The sequence below is a fragment of the Pelodiscus sinensis genome, chromosome 3 (genome assembly GCF_052426305.1).
Source record: "Pelodiscus sinensis isolate ZL-2025 chromosome 3, ASM5242630v1, whole genome shotgun sequence".
NCBI classification, from domain to species: Eukaryota; Metazoa; Chordata; order Testudines; family Trionychidae; genus Pelodiscus; species Pelodiscus sinensis.
The window spans coordinates 116,958,098-116,984,538 of NC_143054.1; the positions used below are offsets into that span (position 1 = coordinate 116,958,098).

Genomic DNA, 26,441 nt, shown 5'->3' on the forward strand with positions numbered 1-26,441 from the left:
CCCAGAACGGGACAAAATACTCCAACTGAGGCCTAATCAGAGCAGAGTAGAGCAGAAGAATGACTTCTCATGTTTTACTCACAACACTCCCGTTAATACATCCAAGAATCATGTTTGCTTTTTTTGCAACAGAGTCACACTGTTGACTCATATTTAGTTTGTGGTCCACTATGACCCCTAGATCCCTTTCTGCAGTACTCCTTCCTATACAGTCGCTTCCCATTCTGTATGTGTGAAGCGGATTGTTCCTTCCAAAGTGGAGTACTTCGCATTTGTCCCTATTAAACTTCATCTTATTTACCTCAGATCATTTCTCCAGTTTGTCCAGATCATTTTGAATTATGATCCTATCCTCCAAAGCAGTTACAACCCCTCCCAGCTTTGTATCATCTGCAAAATTCATAAGTGTACTCTCTATGCCAATATCTAAATAGTTGATGAAGATATTGAACAGAACTGGTCCCAAAACAGACCCCTGTAGAACCCCACTTGTTATAATAACTAGGATAGTATTTTGGAAGATTTGTTACTGGCTTGACAAAACCTTATGTTAAGACTATACCACCAGTCTGGGATATACACCCTGCATTCTGGCAGTCTGACTTGATATTGGTGCTCTTAGCTGCATCCTATTTTAGGCTGCATGACAACTACCATGAATCTCCATATCTTTAAGGCACATAGCAAAAATTGACTATACTAACAAAATATCAGCACCTCTAAAGAAATCTCCATTTCAGAAAAAACAACAAGACAACCTTAACACACAAAAGCCCCTCAAAAGTCTGTCATTGTCAGATCTCTAGAAAGCTGTGATGGCTTACTTCTAATGCAGAGCTTGCCACTGCAATTTCTACCTCTGACATCTCAGAATCAGGCTACTGTGATGCACTTTACTTGGGGGCTACACGTTAAATCAAGTCTGAGACAAAAGCTAATATAGAATTTACAGCCTACTTTTTGAACAGAGTATCTCATAGCAAACATATTAAACCAGTGCTTCTTGACTGCATTTGCTACTTGGGAGTCTCTGGACAGTCTCTGGTATTGGCAATAACCTGAAAACTTGTTTATGTAAAAGGATGCCTCTTGCCTCACAACCTACTGCCACATCTGTGATAGTGCTTCCAGTAAGCAGAAACTAGTGATATCAAATATTGCGTGGAAAACTGAAATAAAGTTGTGTTCCAAACCAATTTACAGCAATGATATGAATCTCATTCCAAACAGGGTTGGTAATGTCTGTTCTGAAGAGTTTCATACTACTTTACAGGAAAGATAAAGTATGACAGAAACTCACTGAGCAAAAAACTCTTCACCAGACAGGTTGGCATTCATTATTCTACTGCTACTGATGGCAGATGAACGTCTCTGGACCAGTACAACTCCCAAATCCATGGAAAAAGTTATTGAGGTTTGGTGATGAAGCATTCTCTGTCAAGGGATTTAGGTATGGAATGAGCTTCTTAAGCTCAGACCACTGCAATGTTTGACTGCTTTTAGTGTATGTTGCAAGATCTTCCTCTTTGAGGGAGTTCTCCCTTCATAACCAAAATGGAGTGGACATATATTGGCATATATACACAAAGAAGAACTTCCTATGGGTAGAAAAGTGGGAAGGGGGCAGCAGTAGATCATGATGTCAATTTGTAATCCTGTCAAGAAAGTGAAAATCTAAATTGCCTGGTAAGTTCTTAAATACAGTAATAACAAATGGTACAAGGAAACACTAAGATAGATCCCAGGACACCATTGAAACACTCCAGTTATTACTATTGATTTGAAAATCTTTATGAATCAAGGTACAGGCAGTCCCCGAGTTACGCGGATCCGACTTATGTCGGATCCACAGTTACGAACAGAATTTTTCTCGCACCGAAGGACAGGAGCGGTGAGACGCCCAGATGCGCCGCGGTCCTGCCGCCCGTGTCCTCCTGGGCGAGAAAAGCTGCTCCGCGTCTCCCTGGTCTGCTGGGGGGGAAGCCCCCCCCAGCAGACCAGGGAGACGCTGAGCAAAGCCGCGGAGCACGCGGGCAGCGGGACAGCCCAGACACGTCCGGGCTGTCCCGCTGCCCGCGTGCTCCGCGGCTTTGCTCCCCGTCTCCCTGGTCTGCTGGAGACCAGCAGACCAGGGAGACATGGAGCAAAGCCGCGGAGGACCCGGGCGGCGGGACCTCGGTGCATCTCGGTCCGCCTCCCGCTAGTGCGCCCCCCCCCCAGCAGACCAGGCTTTTCTCTGGACACCTGTGGTAGAGCAGCTGGGGCGCTGCCGGTTGGTCTCGTAGCACCGCGCTGGGCGCTACGGGACCAACCCGGCAGCACCCCAGCTGCTCTGCCCCAGGCGTCCTGATTCAGCCGCTGCTGGTCAGTTTCAGCAGCGGCTGAATCAGGACGCCTGGGGCAGAGCAGCTGGGGTGCTGCTGGGTTGGTCCAGTAGCGCCAAGGAGCGGCGCTACTGGACCAACCCAGCAGCACCCCAGCTGCTCTGCCACAGGCGTCCCCAAGTCAGCCGCTGCTGAAACTGACCAGCGCTGACTACAGGAAGCCCGAGGCAGAGTTGCTCTGCCCCGGGCTTCCTGGAATCAGCCGCTGATCAGTTTCAGCAGCAGCTGACTTGGGGACACCTGAGGTTCTTAAGTTGAATCTGTATGTAAGAACTGGCGTCCAGATTCAGCCTGTTGAAACTGATCAGCGGCTGATTCCTGTAGTCAGCCGCTGGTCAGTTTCAGATGCGGCTGAATCTGGATGCCAGTTCCGACTTACATACAGATTCAACTTAAGAACAAACCTACGGTCCCTATCTTGTACATAATCCGGGGACTGCCTGGATTGGTAAAATGTACTTGCCCAAGCCAATCACTTATTCACAACCTCTGGACTAGGAGAAGTGAGGAAAATCCTCAAGTGTGATGGATTTAAAATACATATATCAATTTTCCTACAAAATAACTAACTCAAGGACATTCAAAAATCAGATGAATCATTGAAAGAGAGCTATTCTTGTAATAGTCAACATACTTTAGCTTCAATATTGCTCTAAGAATACCAGAATGGAGTGTATATAAAATAATAAATTATTTGCTGCAAGAATATCCCATTTTTAAAGTTCCACTTATATTCTTACAGGAAAGGAAGCAAAACAGACCCATAAGTTCTGATTCTCCATTATTCTGGCTCTTGTGTAATCATCTATATCAGTGTAAAGTGGATGCAAAGTGGATACAGAATGAAATCATTTACATTGGGTACTATTTTACAAATACTTTATGCTGGTGTAAATAACTGCACAAGCTACAGGGCAACGGGGAATCAGGCCAACAGAATTTATAACTGTCTCTTTATTAACAAAGATGCACCACTATTGCTTGCTGGATCATGATGGAACTGAGTAGAGTGCTTCTTGCCATTTATAACATATTAAACAACAGTCTGTATGTAAAGGCCATGGGCCTGAGCCAGCCCTTATCAGTTACCAGACTCAGGCTGGAAAGAGATCAGGTGTTTTCAATAAAGGGCTCAAAGAACTCAGCTGGAGGGAGCTGGAGGCAGCTGGCCTCCTGCAGCAGTGGGATTGAAGGTGAGGAGTGTCCTCCTTTCAGCTCTGGCAAATGGGAAAGCCTCTAGGAGTTTAGGCTCATAGTGGGAAGAGGACCTACTTTGTTTGGATGTTTTATCTTGAGTTTAGAGAAGAAAGTGTGACCCAGAGGAGGGTTCTGAATGACTCTGGTGTGACTCATTCATGGGCTGTGGAGATAGGTCAGCAACTTACATGTGCCCTGTAACAGGTTCCTTTTTGCAGGGGGATTCTGGCACATGCAAAACTTGGGGGAAAAAAGGAACTAAAATGTATTAATTTGAAAATATGTAACAGAAAACAAAACCACCCAGCCCCAATGGATTCACAAGGATTGACCTGCACAATCTGGCCCAACAACATTAGAAGCTTTTTATAAAAAAAGTAAAATTTGCAGTACTTGCAGTTCTATGTCTGCAAGTCTGCCTCCCTCAACTAGACTTGTCATATAACAATCTCACCACAAAATTAATGGGACTGAGGCAGAGAAGAAAGCTCTACTTCATCAGTAAATGGAAATTAGGAATGGAAGAGAGGAAAGAGGATTAAAAAGGGGAGGAGAAAGGTCAGAGTTGTGAATGGCCATTCCAGACAGACTGCCAGTCAGTTTGAACGCAAACTTAAATTAAAAATTCAGCCTGCTATCACATCAGGAACATTTATTTTAAATATTAACAGTAAAGATCTTTCAACAATCAAGCTAGCATGAAAGTAATTTGAAAGCTGATTTACCAGCTAAAAGATGGAAAAGAACATGGCAATAACCAGCATCATGAAGATGGTCATTTTGCTGATGCAGTAGCAACAAGCAGAACGGGGTGGGTAGTCAGGAAGTTACAGCTTCCTGATGTGGTGGCCAGTTCTAGCCTGTCTGCAGAGTACAGCAATACCTGTCAGCTAATAATGTCCCCGAAGTAAGCGCCTTGCTCAGGCTGCAAGATAGGGGAGGATGGTGAAGGCACCAGCCATGCTGATTCTATACTCTCCAGAGACTCGCTCTTAGCAGGGGAACCTTTAGTGTGGAAGATGTGGTCAGTTTCTGTCTCCTTTGTATGGCAGGGAACAGAACAGGCCAGAGAACCTGACTCTCAATATTTTTTTAAAAAACGATTTTAAATTACAGTTCAATGTACAAAATCCCAAAATGATTTTCACGATAGGCCTGACGTACGGGCTAGTGCTAAGCATTCAAACAGCACTGGGGACATCACTTGGCATTTTGCTGGAGACAGGCCATTATGTTTCAGAGGCAGCAAAGAGGGGGAGCAGGAGCTGGTACTGTGCTTAAGAGTCATTTCCCCCACCAACACCCTTCCTGTGCTGCTGCCTCTGTAACAGATAGGGGCTGCTGGACCAAGCACAAGCTGGGAGTGAGCAAACTGGGCTCAGTCCCGGCCTGCACTAGGTCCAGGAGCTACTCCCGCTGCGGCTCTGCATTTTAAATGTAGTAAGAGCCGGGCTGCCTGTGCACCTGGCTCCTATTACATTTAAACTGCAGAGCCACAGTGCGGGTAGCTCTTGGACCCAGTGCAAGCCAGGACTGAGTGCCTTTCCTTAGCAGCTAATCGTAAAGTCAATACAAATTATATTGTCTACATGATTAGCCAATTATCCGCCTCTTAACATCCTTAGTTGCAACTTCCATGTTCTTACTGAAAATCTGCTGAGGTTTTAATATTCAATCTCTCAAGACATTAAAAAAATTAACTGCGGTAAAACTGGACATGTGGCTGAACTCAGTCTCCACTTTCTAATCAGCTTTGAAACCTAGAGGATGTTTAAATCCTGATTTGGACTTTGTGGCTGGCCTTTGTCTTGTAATAAGTCCAAACCAAAATCCTGCATCTGAAAAACCCTAAACTCTGGGAAAGTTTGAAAGAACATATAAATATTATGGTTCAGGCCCATTTCTAAATACGCTCATTATTCATTTGTGTAGCACAAATATTGTGTTTGCTGTTTTACAAACAATAGAGATGCATTCCATAGTCCAAGTCACTTAGACCTTGATATACTGACATTGGAAAAGGTTCAGAAAAGGGTACCAAAAATTATTGGGGGTTTGGAACGGGTCCCATATGAAGAGAGATTTAAAAGACTTGGATTTTTCAGCTTAGGAAAGAGGAGACTAGGGGGGGGTATGAAGAGGTGCATAAAATTATGACTGGTGTGGAAAAGTGAATAAGGAAAAGTTATTTACGTATTCCCACAATATAAACAACTTGGGGTCACCAAATGAAATTTATAGGCAGCAGGTGTAAAACAAACAAAAGGAAGTTTTTCTTCATGCAGCGCATAGTCAGCCTGTGGAACTCCTTGCCAGAGGATGATGTGAAGAGTAGGATTTTAACAGGGATAAAAAAAGAGCTAGATAAATTCATGGACATTGGGTCCATCAATGGCTATTAGCCAGCCTGGATAGAAATGATGTCCCTAGCCTTGGTTTGTCTGGAAATGGATGACTGGAGAAGGATCATGGAATGATTACATGTCCTGATCACTTCTCCTGGGGCATCTGGCATTGGCCACTGCTGGTAGGCAGGATACTGCTAGATGGACCTTTGGTCTGACCCAGTATGGCCATTCTTATGTTGATCCCACTGAAGTCAATTCCCAAACTCCCAATGACTTCAGTGATACAGGTTGCACCCTTAGGAAAGAGATTGTTCAAAGAGATTCTTCCCTAACATTTTGGGTCCTGATATATTATGCATATTCTGACCCCTATAATTATGTGAAACTGGGCAAAATAAGAGTGTGTGTTACAGGGAAGAGAGGGACTGAAAGAGGCAAGGTACGAACAAAAACATGAAGAGAAATAGTCTCCCTTGTCTCACTATACACTATAGCATTAGAAGCGGGACTCACAAATCACAGTTCTAAATAGCCTTCATTTCTTTCCAGCATGAAAAAAGGCCAATATTGTGTTCTAAATAGCGCTTTACTATACTTGCTTTGTTCAGTCCTTCATAGAATACTGTGGTGTGTAAAAACCTGTCTAAAAATCAGTCTCTCTCTTTTTTTGTCCTGCTGCTACCATGGATATGACATCATTTTTGCCAACTGTTGCTAAGTTGTGAAGAGAGAGAACATTTCCTTTTTTCACACAGAGTGCAGGGAAGGAGCCAGCGCTTCCAAGAGACACAATGTTCTCTTTATGCAGCCAGGGAAAACAGTAAGAGAGATTTGTAGATGGTCTGGGAAATGGCCTATAGCCATGCAACAGACAAAGTGACAGTGCAGCCTGGCCAATCTTTGTTCTCACTAAATAGGTGGCCTATTTTCTCATCTAAAAGAAAAGAAGGGGATGGGGGAAAAAAGCCTCAAAGCCTATTGCTGCTGAGGCTACATGTTTGTCTCCAACCCTTCCCAACAAGGACTGCATTCTCTGCTGAAAAACAGAAGAGGGAGTACTTATGATATATATGAGAGCTGCAGCTCCTGCCTTTATCCTGTGAGCAGCATCTATTAAACCATTAAATATGATATAAATAACAGAGGGTCAGGACAGGGGTATACAGAATATAGGGACAGTAGGTTCAAAGGGGACAAAGAGATATTTAGGATTTAATTATGGACAACTAAATAACCAGTCCAATTCATCTGTCATCTAATGCCTATATGTTAAAAGGCAATTTTTAAAGACCTTACTTGGTATATCTCATTCTGAAAACAAATTCAATTGAGGTCAGTTGGAGTATTGAAAGAGGAAGGAGTTTCAGTTATTTTCAGGGATGGCTTACTGTGTGTATGCAGCAAGTAAAATACTCTGTACTATGGGCCAACATGTTAAACCATTTCAGCCCAATCTGAAACAAGATTATGGTTCAAGTCCATTTTTTCCTCTCATGTTTTTGCACTTAATGACTTGATTCAATTATATTAAAACAGGGGTCACTGAAGCCTCTAGATTTTCTCCACAGCCTGGACAAATTTGCCTATGATGTGCACATTTAAAACTGTGGACAATTTTCTGCCAGGACTTCAAACTTTTACAGCTTATTGTTTGCAAAGGAGTGAGGAGTGGCCCTTTACTATAGGGGGTGGGGGGTTAGCCACATTCACTTCACCGGGGTGTTAATGAGACAGTTATTTCTCAGCCAGGGACCTAGGAAGGAAGGGTCAGACAGTAACTCAGAAGACCCTTGAGCCTTATACGACAGCTGAGTGTATCCAGGAAACAGAGATGAGATGCTGTGACTGGCTGAAGAGCCAGAGAGAACTTACTGGGGGCTAGAGGCCTCAGGGACACTTAGGCCAGGCACAACACTGCTTGATACCAGGATTAGGAAAACTCAGTAGACACTGAGGAAAGGGTTGAACACAGGGCCCAAAATATAGATTGGTTCTTTGGGATGGTTCCAGGGGATTTTGTTACCTCAGAAGGTTGGAGTAGGTACTGCTCTTGCTGGAAGGCTCGGTGCAGATACATGGTCTACCAGGGGAACTGGAGACAAAAGCCCAGCTCTCCCAGACTCAAACAGGTACACTGGTTGAAAGTGTGCTTTGTCGCAGGCACACATGCCAAATTCTCCTTCATCTCAAGAGAGGATTTTCTTGCCACAGCTATTCATCACATATTAATTTTATTTGCCCAAAACAAATTGCTCTTGCTTTTGCTTTCCTTTTTATAAAAAGCAAATCTAGTTCACTGCATTTCAGATAAGGACACCAAAGCAAAACATAACTTTCCCTTTGCTTTTTAAAATAATTGGAAGGGGATTGGGGAGAAAAGTTTTGTAGCTAATATGAGGTGCAGGCAAATTCTAGCCAACATACTTTGCTTTTGAACAACCTCACATCACCTTATTCATGGGTTCCAAAAACTATACTATTTTCTTGGGGCGACAAAGTCATTAAGGCTACATAGCAATGCATATCCTAAGTTGCCATAGGGATGGCTGACAATATTTACTATGTGCATTCATTCTGTGATAATACTTTAGGTGTGTTAGAAAATGAAATAACACAAACACATTGCCTAGTTTGCAAAGGACTGGATTTCCTCAAGGCAGCCAGAAGGGGTAGCTAAATGAGTGAAGGATTTTCTTGCTCACAATTTAGAAAAAAAAAAAAAACACCACCCAACAACACTCATCATTTCAGTCTAACAAGTGATAATTGTAGAAAATGTGTATTTAAGATACTTTCCTTTTCAAACATCTCTACCCTCACAAAAGAGACTCACAGATTTTCATGTACACTGACATATCAAGTACCAGTTGACACATGAAACAGATGACAAAAGGACCCTTTTAAAAAAAGAAGAATTTTCATGTTTTGTGTGTGTGTGTTCGTGTGTATTTATATGTGTGTATATATAGTGAGGGAGAATACACGTGTAGAACATGTGAACTAAGACCATATTTATCAGTTTACTAAAAAAAGAACTAGAAGAGCAGTTCAACAAGAAGAGATTAGCATACAGTACATACCCCATGGCTCGGAAGAGACTACTGTTGACAGTAAGATAGAGCATTATGAATCAGCAGTGAGTTTCCATCCTGAGAGATCAACTAAGGGCTTGATCCTACTCTCAGATATGAAGGCAGGTGTCTTGTAAAATCAGCTACTTCACTTGCACTGCAGCTGATACTACAAGACATCAGGAGATCTGTGTTTGTTTCCCAGAAAACAAATTCAAAGTGCATAAAATAACCGTGCTTTACGAAAACATAAAATTCATCCAGTCAGAATCTCTGCCAGCAAAGATAAATGAGAAGAGGATTGAAAAGGGGGATAAAATTTTAAAAAATCCTTCTGTATCCCCCCTTCTCACTTTATAAGACTAAAACATGGCTGATAGTTTTGGATAGAAATTTCAATAATTTAATTTAATCTTAGCATCAGAACCAAACATTTGAGAGGCTTTCCAAGCCACTGACAGCATTTGTTTTGGGTTCACTTGCACATGAATGCCTAGGAAGGAAATGAAGAGCTCACAGGATATGCAGCCTGATAGGGTGTTAGCATCAGCAGGGTTCATTCTCTCTTCAAAACCCCAGAGCTGTACAACTCTACTATTGTGTGCTTTTGTGCAGCACTAGGGAACCTGGAACAATTCCACGAACTATAGAGATGAAAAAAGACATATCGCATCAAAGGAAAAACACCCTTTTCTTCCAGGGAGGTTATTTAAGGGTTAGGGAAACATGATCTCTTTTGTAAAAGTTTTTCGCTCTCTCTCTCTCATCCTTTTAGCAAAGTTGCAAAGCCTTAAAGTTTGATTGAATTCAAGCAGTGTTGTAAATTCAGGAAATTGTTTTCTTGAGTTACTAGTTCTGCAAATCTATATCCTATTACACACACAAACTCCATCAAAAATGTGCTGCACCTCTCCTGAAGTTGATTAATTTAATCTTGTTTTACACTGTTTCATTGGCATTTATTCGTTTCTCAACTGTCAACACATTTAGAACCCCTCAGACTTATTGAATCTTTAACCCATTTAACAGACAAAGCCCTATAGATTTACATGAAACAAAACCACACCTTGTAGCTCAGAGGCACTCTGCTATCAAAAACTACTTACTTACAAAATCTGACATAAAAATACAAGTGTCGCTAGCAGACTATTACTGAAAAATTGCTCTCACTTTTACCATATAAAATAAATATTGTACTTACATTTCAGTGTACAGTATATAAACTATTGTAAACAAGTCATTGTCTGTATGAAATTTTAGTCTCTCCTGACTTTGCTAGAATTTTTTATGTATCATGTCATTAAACTAGGCAAATCTCTAGATGAGTTGATATAACACCTGGAAAGCCTCTGTGTACCCTGAGAGGTTTACATAACCTCTGGTTGAAAATCCTTGCTGTAGATGAAGTGAGAAAGTATTGGAAAACTTCACTAAGTTACATTTGAGAGTTTTATATGGTATTGTCTCATCAGACTTCACATTCCTGGAAACTTCCATGTGTTAATAATTTAGGACAATTCAGAAAAAAAGAATATGTATTGCATGACTTTATGTTTTTAAATAGAAGAAAATCTTGTTGTTAACTATACAGAGAATAAAGAGAATCTTGATAGCAGGGAGAATGATATAATGAAACATAAAAAGAAATAATGATTCCATTTTATACATAATAATTTATGTTTAGCCAAAAGAATTGGGGGGTTTTAAATATATTTAACAATGGAGAAGCTCATTGTCTTCCTAAGAAATTGCATAAAGCACTGAAGGAAATCTCTAAAATGCACAGATAAAATAATACTTTAGTTTGAGCAATTTGATTGGCTGTTCATTGTTTCAGCTGGTGAATACAGTGGCACAGTTATAAAAACTCAGCATTTGTTGCTCCTGCACCAACTGCAGTATCCCCCTTGAGGAGATGACATAGTACTATGATCAATGAGGAATTAGAAGTGCTGGATTTAAAGGAGACAATGGCATATACAATATTGATAACAGGTTAAAAGACAGGAAACAAAGGGTAGGAATAAATGGTCAGTTTTCAGAATGGAGAGAACTAACTAGTGGTGTCTCCAAAAGGTCCATACTAGAACCAATCCTATTCAACCTATTTATAAATGATCTGGAGAAAGGGGTAAACAGTGAGGTGGCAAAATTTGCAGACGATAGTAAACTGTTCAAGATATTTAAGAACAAAACAAACTGCGAAGAGCATCAAAAGAATTTCAAAAAACTAAGTGATTGGGCAACAAAATGGCAAATAAATTTAATACTGATAATGCACATTGGAAAAAATAAACCCAATTATACATACAAAAAGATGGAAACTAATTTAGCTATAACCACTCAAGACAGAGATCTTGGAGTCATTGTAGATAGTTCTCTGAAAACATCCACTCAATGTGCAGCAGCAGTCATTCAAAAAAGCAAACAGAATATTAGGAATCATTTTAAAAGGGGCAGAGAATAAGACAAAGAATATCTTATTGCCTCTATATAAATCCATACTCCCTTCCCCTCATCTTGAATGCTGCATACAGATGCGGTTGCCTCATCTCAAAAAAGTTATATTGACATTGGAAAAGGTTCAGAAAAGGGCAACAAAAATGATTAGGGGTTTAGAATGGGTGCCATATGAAGAGAGATTAAAAAGACTGGACTTTTCATCTTAGAAAAAAGGAGACTAAACGGGGATATGATAGAGGTCTAAAAAAATCATGACAGTATGGAGAAAGAACTAGGGGTCACCAAATGAAATTAATAGGTAGCAGGTTTAAAACAAACAAAAGGAAGTTTTTCTTCATACAGCACAGAGTCAACCTGTGGAACTCCTTGACAAAGGATGTTGTGAAGACCAAGACTTTAACAGAGTTCAAAAAAGAACTAGATAAATTCAAGGAGGCTGTTAGCCAGGATGGGTAGGAATGGTGTCCCTTCCCTCTGTTTGTCATGGACTGGAAATGCTTGATAGGGGATGGATCTTGATGATTATCTGTTCTGTTCATTCCCTCTGGGACATCTGGCATTGGCCACGATCAGAAGACAGGATACTGGGCTAGATAGACCTTTGGTCTGATCCAGTATGGCTGCTCTTATGTTTGTATGCTACAAACTACAGCATGGTAAATAGTGATAGGCAAAGTAAGAAAACTGAGCCAATTCAATTCCCATTTTGGATGCCTTTAGACCAGCATTATGAAGAACCACTACCCTTGGTATAACATTTTGGATAATTCGTAGAACCAAAAACTGTAATCTGCATATGAAATATGGAGGAACCTTTGAGCCTTTTTCTTTCAGAGGGGGGAGCAATTTCTAGAAGTTTAACTTTCAGTATGGAAGAATATGTTTAGGGCTTTATCTAGGTGTTTCAAAAGTTGTGTTAGAGTCCTTTAATATACAGTATGTAATACAAGACAAATGTCATATGATTTATTTTATGTTTATTCTGTTACGATAAATTCAGAGAAAATCTCCTTCCTAAATTTTCATTGAAATATTTACTGTATAGTAAATGATACAGTGTGTATGTGTATGTATATATATATAGAAAGAGAGAGCATTTCACACACTAATTTTAAAAGACTTTCAAGAAATTTACCAATTTACCAACTGTTATCAAGAAGTTTTACTTCTGGGGTCTCCTTTTATAGATTACAGAAAAAAAACCTCTTTTTGCTAAGGAATTTTTATTAATAAATCTTTAATTGGTAGCACAAATAGTGAAAATTATGTAAAGGTCTGCTATTTTCCGGGGGCTCAGCCACCAGCCCTGGGCAGAGGGGCTCGGCCACTGACTCTGGGTCCTGCTTGGCTACCATCTCTGCTCAAAGGGGCTAAGTGGCTGGCCCTGCTACCAAATCCCACATTTAGGAACCACATGCGGGGGGACTGGATACCAGCCCCAGCTGTGAGGGGTGCAGAGAGGGAGATAAGGAGGGGTGCAGATCAACCCAACATGCAACTAATTTCAGGCATGTATGCAGGGCTGGCCCGAGCCATTTCTGCGCTCCAGGCTCCGGGAGCGCGGCCCTGCCCTGGCGCATGCGCGGCCCCGCCCCCGGGCACCTTGCACATGCATGGTTCTGCTCTGGGCGCGCAGAGCATGCACAGTGCCGCCCCTGCCCGGCCGCTCCACGCGGCACCCCCTACAATGGGGCGCCCCGGGCGATAGCCCGGTTGGCCCATACTTTGGGCCGGCTCTGCATGTATGTCCATTTCTAGTAGCAGGGACTGCTGTGTCTTAAACAGCCTATCTAGGAATCTAGTTGAAGAGGGATGGAAACAGCATAAAGAGCAAGTAGAGAACTTTAATATGGATAGTGTATTTGACAAGACTTAGTCTAAGTCTACACTGACACTTTACAGTGCTGTAACTTTCTGGCTATGGGGTGTGAAAAAAACCACACTGCAAGTAGCAGCACTGTAAGGAGCCAGTGTGAACCACCTACAGAGCTGGGAGCCACGCTGCCACTGCTGTTAGCTATTCCACTCATGGAGATGGTTTACATAGAGCAGTGTTTCTCAAAGTGGTCCACAAAACCACTTTAAGAAACATAACTGGCCGTGCTGGTTTGTTTACTTACAAGCACCATGGCCACAGAGCCTTGCAGCTCCCATTGGCTCCACTTTGCCGTTTGCAGCCAAGGGGAGTTGTGGGAAGCAGCTGCTGCACTTGAAACTTTTATGTGTAAACAAAGCCTAAATATAATGAGAGATCTCCTGAGTCTAATCAGAAATGGTGAAGTCATATTAACCTGAAATCCTTTTGGGAGTGATCTGTTATAGTCTCATACAGAAGTTAGTGCTTCTCCACTATAAATTCATGTAACCTTTTGTGTTACACCATGAGGTCTTGATTGCCAGCATTTATGATTTATGGTGGCACATATTTACAACTATGACCACAGCTAACAGTTTCCGGTTTGCCCTCAGGCACTGACAGGTTCACCTCTAAGATAGCCAATAAATTTATTACCTCACAACTGTAATGGATAAAATCACTGTCAGGGGAGCCAACAGACTCTGTGGGCCTCTAGGCAAGGTGCAAAGAGCCCAGCTCCATGTTCCCGGAAGGAGGGGGGCCTCGGGCGGAAGGGGCAGGCCTGGGGCAATGAGTTCTCCATGCAGCACAGAATGCAGTGTGACCCCTGCCCCAACCCTCAGAGCTGCACAGAGCATGCGGCACACTGCTATGGCAGTGATTTAAAGGGCCCTTTGAATCACTGGGCCCTGGAGCGACTTCCCCCTTTCCTCTTCCCACGGCAGGCCTGGTCACTGTTGTTTTGTATCCAAAGTAAAGAGGGTGGGGGAAGAGTGGCCCCTCATACACTGCTAGAAGGCAACTCCTCTCAAGTGTTAATGTTTTTAATGCTAAGTGTGCTCAAGAATGTGCAGTACCTGGAATCTCATTGCTTATATTAACAAAGTTGAATTCCAAAGACAGAAACTTCCAGTGTTATTATAGCATGAATTGCTGGCATAACTACTCAGGGTTGCTTGTACTTTGCTAAGTCTCTATTCATTAGTCTTTATAACTTGGCATTAAAAAACAGCTCCATGATATAAATGGGAATAGAAGCTCTCAGTCTGGGAGAAATGGTTGTCTGGTATTTGAACTAATATCCTTTTTCATCAGAAAGGAGAAAAAATGAATGCCTTCTTTGCTTTCTCCTAGTAAAGACAATCCCAATAAGAAATACAAATGATAAAATATGAAGGACATGAAACAACATATTTCATAAACTAATTTTAGAGCAATTTTCCATTATTATATTAATACTACCCCTTGAAATTAAATCAAATGTATAGGCCAAATTCATTCTTGATATAATACTATTGGGGTTGGTATAACATATAGAATAGTGTCAAGTATTAGAGCTGCAGCCGTGTTAGTCTGATCTAGCTGAAACAAAAAACAGGACTATGCAGCACTTTAAAGACTAACAAGATGGTTTATTAGGTGATGAGCTTTCGTGGGCCAGACCTGTAGAGCAGAATAGCGAAATAATGTAACAACTTCACAGATGTGTAACAAATATGTAACCATCCAACTGATAAATATTGTAACCCAATGGAAGCAGATGCAACATCCAATGTATCACCATGTATTATGTATGTAAGATACAGGACTGATGTTATTCTAAGCCTGTATATGTCAATTCACCCATTCATAATGCATGTAAACTTGAATATGGAAAATTCTGCAATATCTCAAAATGGAGTCTGAAACTCCATTTTGAAAACCACAGAACTTTCTTTGGGCATCCATTTGAGGTTTGAATTCTATCACGTCCACAGGTAGCAGTTAGAGTTTAAAAATACCAACTCACCTACCTGTTGTAATTTGAATGAGCCATGAATATTCATTAGCATCTTACAACAGCCAATCAATTCAAACCACACTATGAGAGCATTTCTATTGACCAATCATTTTAAAATCAGAATGGTCATACATATGCATGAGCCCTGAGTATAAAAGCTTCTGCTACGCAGCAGTTACATGTTAAGTTGGGGCGTCGGGCTTAGGGATAGGTCTTAGGCTAAGAGAGAGAGAGAGAGAGAGAGAGAGAGAGAGCAAGGTTCTAGATACTCTTGTCCTAGGTCTAGTATGAGTGAGGTCCTGTAAAGGTTATTTTTGGAGAAGCTGACGGAAGGTTATGCTTCCTCCAATTCAGTAAATTTAAGTCTTAGAGTTAGGCTGACGGAAGGTCAGACCTTTCTCCATTAGGTTAGTTTAGATAGTTTAGTATTTTCGTTAGATTAGTTCCCGTCATCGTATCTGTTCGTCAGACTGCGCCGGTCCACGCATGTCGGCCGTCGTCGTGTCTGTTCGTCGGGTGCATCGGGATTAGTTTAAGGTTTTATTTTTAGGATAGGGTTAGAGTAGATAGAACAAAGTCATCAATCGCCTGATCCGGCTGCACCGAAGCACAGAGAAGAGGCAGCGAGGACCAGAGGCCTTCACGGAAGGTGAACTGACCATCTTCATCCTCCATCCATGCTTCAAGGGATCTCCTGGGCTGTTCCTCTCCCGCGCCTTTAATTAGCCAACGGATTGTAGGTCGCCTAGCGTCGAGATCAGCCGACGAGGGACGCCTAGCTGTCCTCCCTAAAGGCTTTCAATTAGCCCGAGGGTTGTAGGTCGCTAGCAACTCATCAATCTTCTCCGTCGCCGCAGACTCTGTGTAGGTATAGGGACCTTGAGGGACTTCCCCTCCTGGTCCATGTAGTGTAAAGGGGACTGCCCCCTTCTATGTTGTTTTGAGGTATTGTGTTGACAAATTTACTATCTGTTCATAATATAGTCTTGTGGTTTTCAGTTTTAAAACCAGACTCACGTTTTTATTTTACGCGCCTTATTAAGCTAAGATCTGACATTCTCCGGTGATCAGATACGGAGTAGAGGGTCGCTACCTTAAGTACCATCCCTTGCGGATTGGTCGGGTTATTAAATTAACCCTCGGGAGGCTGTCCTTAAGACATCCTTCCTAATTCTGTCGACATATAGCTAACAGACCCACTTCCTCAGATCAATTCGTGGAAGAAAATTGTCACGACCACATATACCAAAGTGATACAATAAAAAAAAGTGAACATATAAAATTGACAAATCAGATTTTAGAACGGGGGGGGGGAGGGATTGAAGGGGGAAGGTTAGTGTCTGTGAAGAGAAGCCTCAGAACTGTCATTCATGCTTAAATTTGACACTTTATGTATGGACCTTAACAAATATGCTAATTATGTAACCCATTACAAAGATAGCTTCCCCAATTATCACCCCAATATCATTTCCTCACAGACACTAACCTTCCCGCCTCACCCCCACTCTGTTCTAAAATCACATTTGTCAATTTTATGTGTTTTCACTTTTTTTTGATTGTATCACTTCGGTATATATGGTCGTGCCAATTTTCTTCCACAAATTGAATTGAGGAAATGGTTCTGGCCCACGAAAGCTTATCACCTAGTAAACCATCTTGTTAGTCTTTAAAGTGCTGCACAGTCCTGTATAACATGTAGACACCTCACACTCACTTTTGTTTAAATTACAGTAGCAAATAATAGTAACTCCCTTCTTTTGATATGGTATCTCAAAGAGAGAGAGAAAGATCTCCCTACCTCTTATTTCTATTCCATGCATCTTACAAAGTAGTTTTTATCCATGAAAGCTTATGCCCAAATAAATGTGTTAGTCTTTAATGTGCCACAGACAAGACTCTTCGTTGTTTCTGCAGACAAAGACGGCTATCCCTCAGAGACTTAACAAAATCATAGTAACTAAACTACCGAAGGGAAGTTAAAAATGAAATGAAGTTGTTTTTATGTGCTGATATTTGTGTTCAACTTCTTGTGACTGTTGATGATAAAGTACTACCACCACCAAACCAGAGCAGGCATCTACAGTCATTACAATGTTAAAGGTGTCAATTACAGGGCCTCATGAACAGGAGCAGGGGAAGCAGACTCCTGACCTTAGGACTTTACTCATAATTAAATGAAAACATTATCTGTGACTATTTCCTCTAATATTTCTAACTCTACACATATATCCTCTTCTGTCTATGGGGCTAGAAACAGCTGTTGAATGCATTTATGTTAGTAATTACACATTGCAGAGTGATTTCAAAGGTCTGACTTATGGCCAATAGATTAGTTTTTGTAGCACACTGTATAGTATATAATTCAACATCTAAACATGGATGGAGAATTTAGAATGGAGTTCCATCTCTTGCTTTTTAAAGTTTATTCATGGCATATTCTCAACATTACCTTTAACTTGAATCCTTTCCTGTGATAGAATATATGATATAACGACTGAACCTGTGTGCAGTTACACAGGCATTGTGTTTTGCCCTTGTGCCCTGACAACCGTGAGACTCTCAGCAGGCTGGAGAACTCTTATCTGGAGACCTAATAAGGAATCTAATCCTGCAGATAAGGACAATCGGGAGTGAGGATATGTGGAAGAAATAGGTGCTGCAAAATCATTTAATCGCTTGACTGATGCTGTAAGCTTCCCAGTTTATTAAATTTATCTACTTCCTACGGCCAGTTTACATGACTGGATAAACATCTTGTTTTGCCATTTTGATGGCATCATAAAAGGGGAGGAACTCTGAAAAAAATGTTCCCTAAAGCTGCAGTAGTGTTGTACTGAGATTTCCAATTTCCTTCCCCTTCTAGTAAAACACATAAATAAAGAGCTGCATTGTGGTGTGGATTTATATACAACAGTCCCCATTGATTTCAGTGGGGAATATTGTGAAAAATCAATGGCATGACATACCACAAAGATTGGGTTTAAAATGTTTTCCACTATAAAACAAAGAAATACAATTACTGGGGCACATTACAAATGGTTCTTTAACGTTCATTTCATGCATTAATTTAGCACATGGCATGTACTATTTAGAAGTCAAATGAAAACATAAAAAACCCCTAATCTTATTTCTCATTTTGCAGCACCAGATCAACACATAAAACAGGTAGCAGAAGAACTGGGAGATAACAGAGTGTGTGAAGTCCCTAGGATGAACCTTCTGTAAAATTCAATGGAATAGATGCTTCAAGTCATGTTACTATACACCAATGATATGTACAATAGGCAAAGGCTCAATGTGACCTTCATGGGACCATGTGATACAATACAAAAAGTACTGCAATGAGCTTTACAAAGTTATTTGTGTGCTTTCTGTTAATCTGGTACACTGCCTTGGATATCAGCACATTAGGGCTATCCTTTTCAAAAGCACCATCAATTAGATCTCTAACTTCTGTTTGGACAGTCACCGGAGGGACAGAGCTGAGGCTTCATTATAATATTTCATATATAGCATCTCTTTAGTACAGCATTGCAACATCAGCATTATTATGAGAATGGATGTAAATCCTTTGACTTAAATGCCATAGCCAAGACTAATAAGTGCAAATGGTGATGATTAAACCAGTGCTCCAGTGGAACCTCAGCTGCAGATACCTGGTGCAGAGAGCCCACATGGAGAGCACAGCAATGTGAGAACTAACCAGCACTGCCCACAAAGTGAGGAATAAGCATCATGGGAGGCCCAGAAGATGTACTGATTCAACTGCAATGCCTCTCGCACACAACTGTTTGGGGCAGTGCAAACATGAATTTCTCCCACCCAGCAAAGGGTGAACCAAACGTTTTGTTGTCAAGTTTGCATAGAATATAATCGTTTTCGTCCACTGTGTCATACTTGCTAATTTATAATGGTTTGAATGCCAATTTCCACACCTTCCAATATTCATCATTTAGATGTGCACCCAACCTGAAATCAAAATAACCATTGTATTGAGGCTTTAATTGTGCAAAATCCAGAACTGTTTTTCCTGTATAATTTAAGCAGTTTATCTTCTGAAATGTCTTCCTCCCCTACTTCCTTCCTGTGTGACTTGAGAGGTCAGGAAAGTGCTAAATTAACAGCCATGGATACAGTTGTTCTTTGTATGTCCACATAACAGACATGGCACTGGTACCAGCCATGCATTCCTCCTGACACTATTCCTTCTCTATCCTGCAAAATGAACTAACACCACCAGGACAAACACATTTCTGGCTATACCCAGCAAAATACCACCAACTTGAATGGATTTTATACCCACATACCTTAATGAGTCTTGGCCTATTTGTTGAGTCTATTAGAAAAAGAGCTACTTAATGTGTTTTGTTATTATGTTGTCACTTGTTCATTGGAAAAGAAACTGAGACCAGCTCCCATAATTGGTGAATTACTATGTGATCAGCAAAGCATAACATGGGGACATTTTAAATATCTACAAAAAAGATATTTTTTCTTTAAGGTTTCGGGTATAATTCTTCCATTTGATATACTTTCATTTTATGCACTTCTTCAAGGAAAATAAGACATCAGACTCTCTTTTAAAGCAAAATAAATGAGGACAAATTATTGCTGTCCACAAAATTATGTTTAGTATCTAGGCAACTGATGTTCTAAAATTGATGTTTTAGCTTCAGCAAAGCTTTTGACATGGTCTTCCACTATATTCTCGCCAGCAAGTTAAAGAAGTATGTGTTGGATGAATGGACTATAAGATGGACAGAAAGCTGGTTAGCTCATTGGGTTCAATGGGTGATTAGTAATTCACTGTCTAGTGGGCACTGAAGCAGTGAAACAGCTCACCTTGGGAGGTGGCAGATTCTCTATTCTTAGAGGTTTTTAAGGCCAGGCTTCACCAGCACTGGCTGGAATGATTTAATTGGTGTATGTCTTGCTTTGAGCAGGAGATTGGACTAGATAACCTCCCGAGGTCTCTTTGAACCCTAATCTTCTATGATTCTACAATGTTCTGAATAAACCACGTACAACGTAATGCAGGTTGTAACAGCAACCGTATTTTTTTAAAAGACTTTGAGACAATGCAATATTGTGTTGAAACTCAATGAAACCTTAAGCCACAATAATCTTTATCTAAAACTGCTACTTGTCTACTTTGCTAAGCAAATAAAGAACCCCCCAACAAGGAGTATACTGATATACTCATTTTACATCATGACTCCAGTTCAAACCCATTTTTATTAGCAAAATACTGTTTCCCACAAATGATTGTTTCTGGATTTTTATTTAATGATGTCTGGGACAGGGTGGTATCAGAAGATACAAAAGGAGTGCAGGTGCTAGTCACAAATTAGTGGCCCTCTTAGAAATACCTGCTTTCATTACCACTGACAAGGAAAAAGAATCTTTGTGGCTTGGAGAACCAGTAATGGCATTGTAGTGACACACCACTGTCACTATAGTTCAGACTGCATCAAGATACCTGTTCAAAGGTTGATCTTTCTAAATCCTCTAACATCAGCATGCTCAGTTGGATTTCTTTGAGATCTGTAGTGCTCAAGAGGGCGCATAATAGCATTAAGAATCTACATTTGGAGTCATTTGAGCCATGACTCCCCCCCAAATACTTTCTTTTTTTGAAAGTTCACAGCTGGCTCTCCAAACTATAAAGATTATTTCTGCTTGTCAATGGTAATGAAAGCAGATACATCTAGGGGGGCTACTAAATTGCCTGAGTCATGGATAGCAATTTATATTTTTCAGAAATGTGATCAAAGGATTTGGGAGGAAAATTTGATGCAAATTTTTCCTGGGCAGGGAAGAGTATTAGGAGGTGGAAGGGTATAGGGTGAGTGGCTAGGTATGGCAACAAGGGCAGAGGGCTGTTGAGAGGGGAAGACATGGGGAAGGCTAGCTGTGGCCAAGAGAGGTTGCAAGCTCAAGTGAGGGAGGCTCTGCTAGTACACATCAGCCTGCCTGTACATCATACCTCTGCTTTTTTCCTTTATGTCCTTTTAAGTGGGTGATAAGAGAATGGATTCTAAAAGAAAGTAAAAAGCTCATTACACTTAGCAAACATGGGCACGGCAGAATAAAGGTTATATGTATTACCAGCAAGTATTGTAGCACTAGTTAAAAAGGACAGACAGTTAAGGTTGATGGGTAACCTTAATTCTGCATTTCCTGATTTTGTTATGTTTGAGTTTTGCTCAACTCAGCACTATGCAAGAGAATGAGACGTCATCATGAGGCAACCTTAAGGTAGCATTCACACAATTTTTTGCCACTCTGTTATAATATTGATTGTTGTAATGGAACTGGTGTCTTGCTGAGTTTGATGCTGCTACGTATAAAAATGTTTCTATAACAATATTCAAAATGCATGTCATGGGATAACAGTCTTACTCATTACAGCAAAGAACGTATGTTTGTAATTCATGTGTACAGAGTTGCAGGAAGAATATTGAGAAGATTTATAAATGGAACATTCCATGTCTTGATTGTACTTCTTTGTAAAACTTAAGGATAACAAACTAGCTAGCTTTTTTCTTTTTCTTGTGAATGCTCCAGTTCTCCTCATTGTCTTCAGTGTGTCCATTTAAATGTCATATGTGAGTCATTTACTTTAGCTCCATTAATTATGCTTTATATAGTTCTTTCCACATTACAACCCAGGAGGGGGTTTATTCTTGCAGCCAAGTGCAATCGTGACAAAGAATGGCACTATAAAAGCAATACTGATGTACAGTAATTACAGAGAAAAAAGTTGGATATATGTGACAATTTTCTCCAGATGCCTAAATGCATAAGGAAAATAATAACAGAGCAGAGAAATAAGGCAAGCCAAGTGTGTTTTGATATAGAAAGGAAGAAAGAACAACCCAAACAGTACTTCTATTTCATTGATATTTCTAAGGTGTTTTAAAGATTACTTTTGGCCAAATTGTGCCTTGTAGATGGAGGCCCACATTGGGGATACCACACCTGCAGAATGCCTGGGGAGCTCTGGGAGGGATAGTGCCTCGTAACCTCTGTTTTACAGACCTCATGGGCAACCTAATTTAGGCTATTCAAAGAGCATTACTCAAGATTCTCACTGGCTAGTTTGAAAACTATGACATCTTCTTGGAAGCACGGAGTCACAAAAATTCCTCCCTTTGGTGTGAGCTTAACAGTGATTTCATTGAGTAGCTGCCAGGTCTCTTACTACATATTGTTAAAAGTAACAAAGAACTGTGGGGAGGGCATAAGAAAAGAAAATAATTCATTGAGCTCAGCAAAATTTCACAAAGCTGGCCTAGACAGAAGTTCATTTAGACTTTGCAAAAACATTGGACCTCCTCCAAAATTGAGACTCTACAGTCTTTCTTCATAGCCAAGCATCAATATACCCAGGGAGGTTTGTCTTCTCTGGGAAGAAATTGGCATTTGTCTATTCATTTTATGGCCCTATGGATTCTACAGTTTAGGGATTGATACTGGACTGCGGTGGGTTGTAAACAGAATGTGTACTGTTTCCCATGCTTAGTACAATCATTGGGACAGATATATCAAGCAGATTAGCAATGAATTACCTTTATTCCCCTCTTTCAAACTGCAACACATACATGCTATTCCCATAGCCTTTGCTTATAATTTCAGTAAGCAGTGAGGAAGAGATGAAACAGACAGCCAATCCAAAAACAGAGAGGGAGGGAGAGAAAGAGAAGGCCAAATCTGCAGGCATGGCACTTCTACGAGTATACATGGGGGGAGGGTGCGAACACTCCCTCAATAACCCCCAAATTGCCTCTGCCTCCCTCCCCCATGCTCCAGTAGGCCATGGGAAGGCAGGAGCAATGTGCAGCCCAAGCCTCCCTCCCCTGTATTCCCTCCCCAGACGACCAGGGGAAGGATGAAGGTAATTTTCTCCTCTCCCTCCTCCTCCCTCTCCCCCCAGGAGCAAGGCGGGGGGTGGGGAAGGAGCTGGTCGCTGTGGCAGAAGCAGGGACGTCACCAGCAGCTCCCATGGGTTAGGCCAGGCTGCTGAAGCTGCGGCCCAGACAGAAAGGAACTGATTCTGCCCTTATCCTCCCAGGTGGCTGAGGAAGCTGACTGCTGGTCTGCTTCATGATCCACCAGTAGTCCACTTGTGATCAATGTCTTGAGCACCCCAGATATAGGATATAACTGGGCTATAATTGGGCCCTGCTGGGCATCCCACAAGCGTCTGACAATTAGCGCTGCTTGGTAGTAGACTGTTGTTCTTTTCATTGCAAAGATGGCTACCAGTTAGAATATAATTTTTAAATGGCTGTATACGGGCAACTTCACTGCAGCTGGACTGATTCCTTGTATTAATATACTAGTTTAAATTAGTGTTTATTTTTGAAATTGGTTTTTAGGCACAACTGGAATGTAACTAGAAAATAAGAGACCATTTTAAATGTAAATGAAAATTATTTAAAAATAAAATCCTTTAAAAATATGGTCCCTTATATTCCGGTTGTGCTGGGTTTTTTTTTTAAAACAGATTTAAATATCACTATCGGGAGAAAAGAGCAGCAGAAAATAATTTTAAAAAATTATATTAAAAAATTGTGGTCCACATTGACAAAAAAAGCACCCCCCTACAGAAATTCCTCCATATTGGCCTGCACTGCATACACCTTATTGTATCTGCTATGCTGGAGAGATCATCTTGGTACCTCTGTTGTGTGGATCTGAAATCCACATCCACTAGGGAAATTAGGAGAATATGTCTATTTACTCTCAGAAATATGGAAGGGAAAACTCCTATCAACTATTTCTTCAGCTGGGCTTATAGACGTTCCAAGGGGAACAAACAACCATTTTGGACACTGGGCCTACCATCAGCGCTCTCTCCTCAGAGAATTATTTTGGAAAACCTCAGTACAGTTCCCAGAGCACTGATTATCTGCACAGACCCCATGGAAGTTATATCCTAAATATCCAAGTAAAAGAAATAGAAAATGTAGGACATGGAATTACTGCTTCACAATACAGAAACAGCTGCTATTAGGTTTCGTTAAATTGTAACAATCTATAGACACTGTGTCAAGATTCAATTTGGTGCAAATATATGTAATTCCAATAATTTTACAGAAGCTGCTCCCATTCCCATTACATCTGAATTTGACCCATTGTGGAGAAGTTATTTTATCTTCTTTGGGCCAGAAAGAACAAAAACAAAAGGCTCATTTTCTAAGGATAGTCTTTGTATGGGCATTACTCACAATAGTTTTTCCAAAAGGGAGAGGGGGAGATTATAGATTATTTTTCTCAGATTGTACTAGAATTCCACACAGTGATTGCTCACTCTTTTGGTAAAACTATGTATTTTCCTCTCCATGCACTCACTTACCTACAATTACTTTTTATCTACCTAGAATATCTCAACAAAAAATATTCTCCAACTCCAAGGTTACAGAAAGAATGGGTAATATTACAAATATAAACCTATTACAGCATTAACAGTGTATTTGCCATATACAATAAATTAAACATATCATTTTATAGTAGATAGAAGGCTGTTAAGCAAAGGCTGTATTTATTGGGGTTCATGCTTCCCACTCTGAAAAATGACTACTTTTTTCAATTCTAACACTTCATTTTAGCTGAAAAGTAACTGAACGAATTAGCAAAATCAGGGAAATTTATGAAGTGTTTACATTTTATGGAAATGTCATGCTTTGGAAATGCACAAGTGTTCAGTGGAGCCTATTTTACACTAACTGAGTTCCATATTGGATTTTTTATCATTTAATAAGAATATATCAAAGGACTCTATTTTTTGCTAAAGTTCTTAATTTCAGTAATCTTCTCTGAAGCAAAATAACCATTCATATTGATTTAATCATTATTTGTAAACCAGAGGATCTATATTATGAAAAATTGGCATTCAATTTGTTCTATAATTTTGATGCAGGAAAAAAGGGCAGCCTTCTTAACCTATTTGTCTAATGTGCCCTTCCAGACTGCTCTTTTCTATAGGATAATAATAGGGTTAAACAATAATTATAATCAAACAGAAAATGAACATAAGTCATGGACATTTTTAAGAATAAAAGGAGTCCTTCCTTATAGTATTCAGAGCATGCTAAGCCAATTTGTAGCAGTTTCATCTGCAAAATGAAGAGTCTTCAGAACACCAGATAAAAGGAATGACTAAATAACTGTAAAATTTAGTCATATGTATCCAGCAAGCGAAAAGACCCCGTACTCCAGGTTAACTGGAAAATTAAGTTAGGAGAAGTATTTATGACTCTCGGTCCAAGGATCAATGAGAGTATTTTGGAGATGATGGGCTTGACTGTCCTCTGTTACATTAGTTTTGTGTTGGTATAACTCCACTGAAATAAATGCAATTATAGAAAAATGCAATTCAAGTAAAGGGGTGGCAAATAACACACAATACTGATATATGGTAACACGTCTGCTTTCCCAACAAGCTCAGGAAAATTTGTTTAATTCTCTTTTAACATTAATGAGTCACACACCTAATTTCCTTGTGAATAGGGTAGAAGAACACAATGCCCAAATCTCTCGGGAAAGAGAAATGGCTTCTGCCCCATTGATTATTGAATGGATAGGTGTCAGTTTTAGACAAAGCTATGTACATATAACTGTCTCTAAGGGAGGTACTACATGGAATCAAGTAACACTTAAAGGGAAATTAAAATAAAAAAGGAAAGGATGAATTTGAAGAGAAATGAAGTCATGAAAAATAGAGGAATCATCACCAAGTCCTGTTCTATTATTTTATAGCACTACAAATAGGTCCAGATAGATTTTTTTTTCAAAGAGGTGTCACAGCATACTCACTACAACTATGCTTACTACTCATACACTTTTCAGCTACAGATGCTATGGCTAAGTAGGGAAGGGACAGAGAGGTCACTATGGATATCTAGATATTTAGAAAATGTAGAGATGACTCAGGGTGTGACTTCTAGGCACAAAATAAAAATCTGCATTTAAAACAGCTTAATGTATTAGTTTTTAACCTTCTAAATAGTTTTGTATCATTAAATGACCACAACAACTCATTCATCTCAAAACTTCCCTGAGAATTGTCTTAGTTTATGAACCTTCAAGAATGTCTGCATTGCTGCCAAATATTAA

At 40.3% G+C, this 26,441-nt stretch overlaps 1 protein-coding gene across 4 annotated transcripts in view; it reads right to left on the reverse strand.

Annotated features, from left to right (window-relative positions):
- PRKN (parkin RBR E3 ubiquitin protein ligase) overlaps positions 1 to 26,441 on the reverse strand; it is a 1,204,231-nt gene that overhangs the window by 373,294 nt on the left and 804,496 nt on the right. The gene's annotated exons all lie outside the window — the stretch shown is intronic.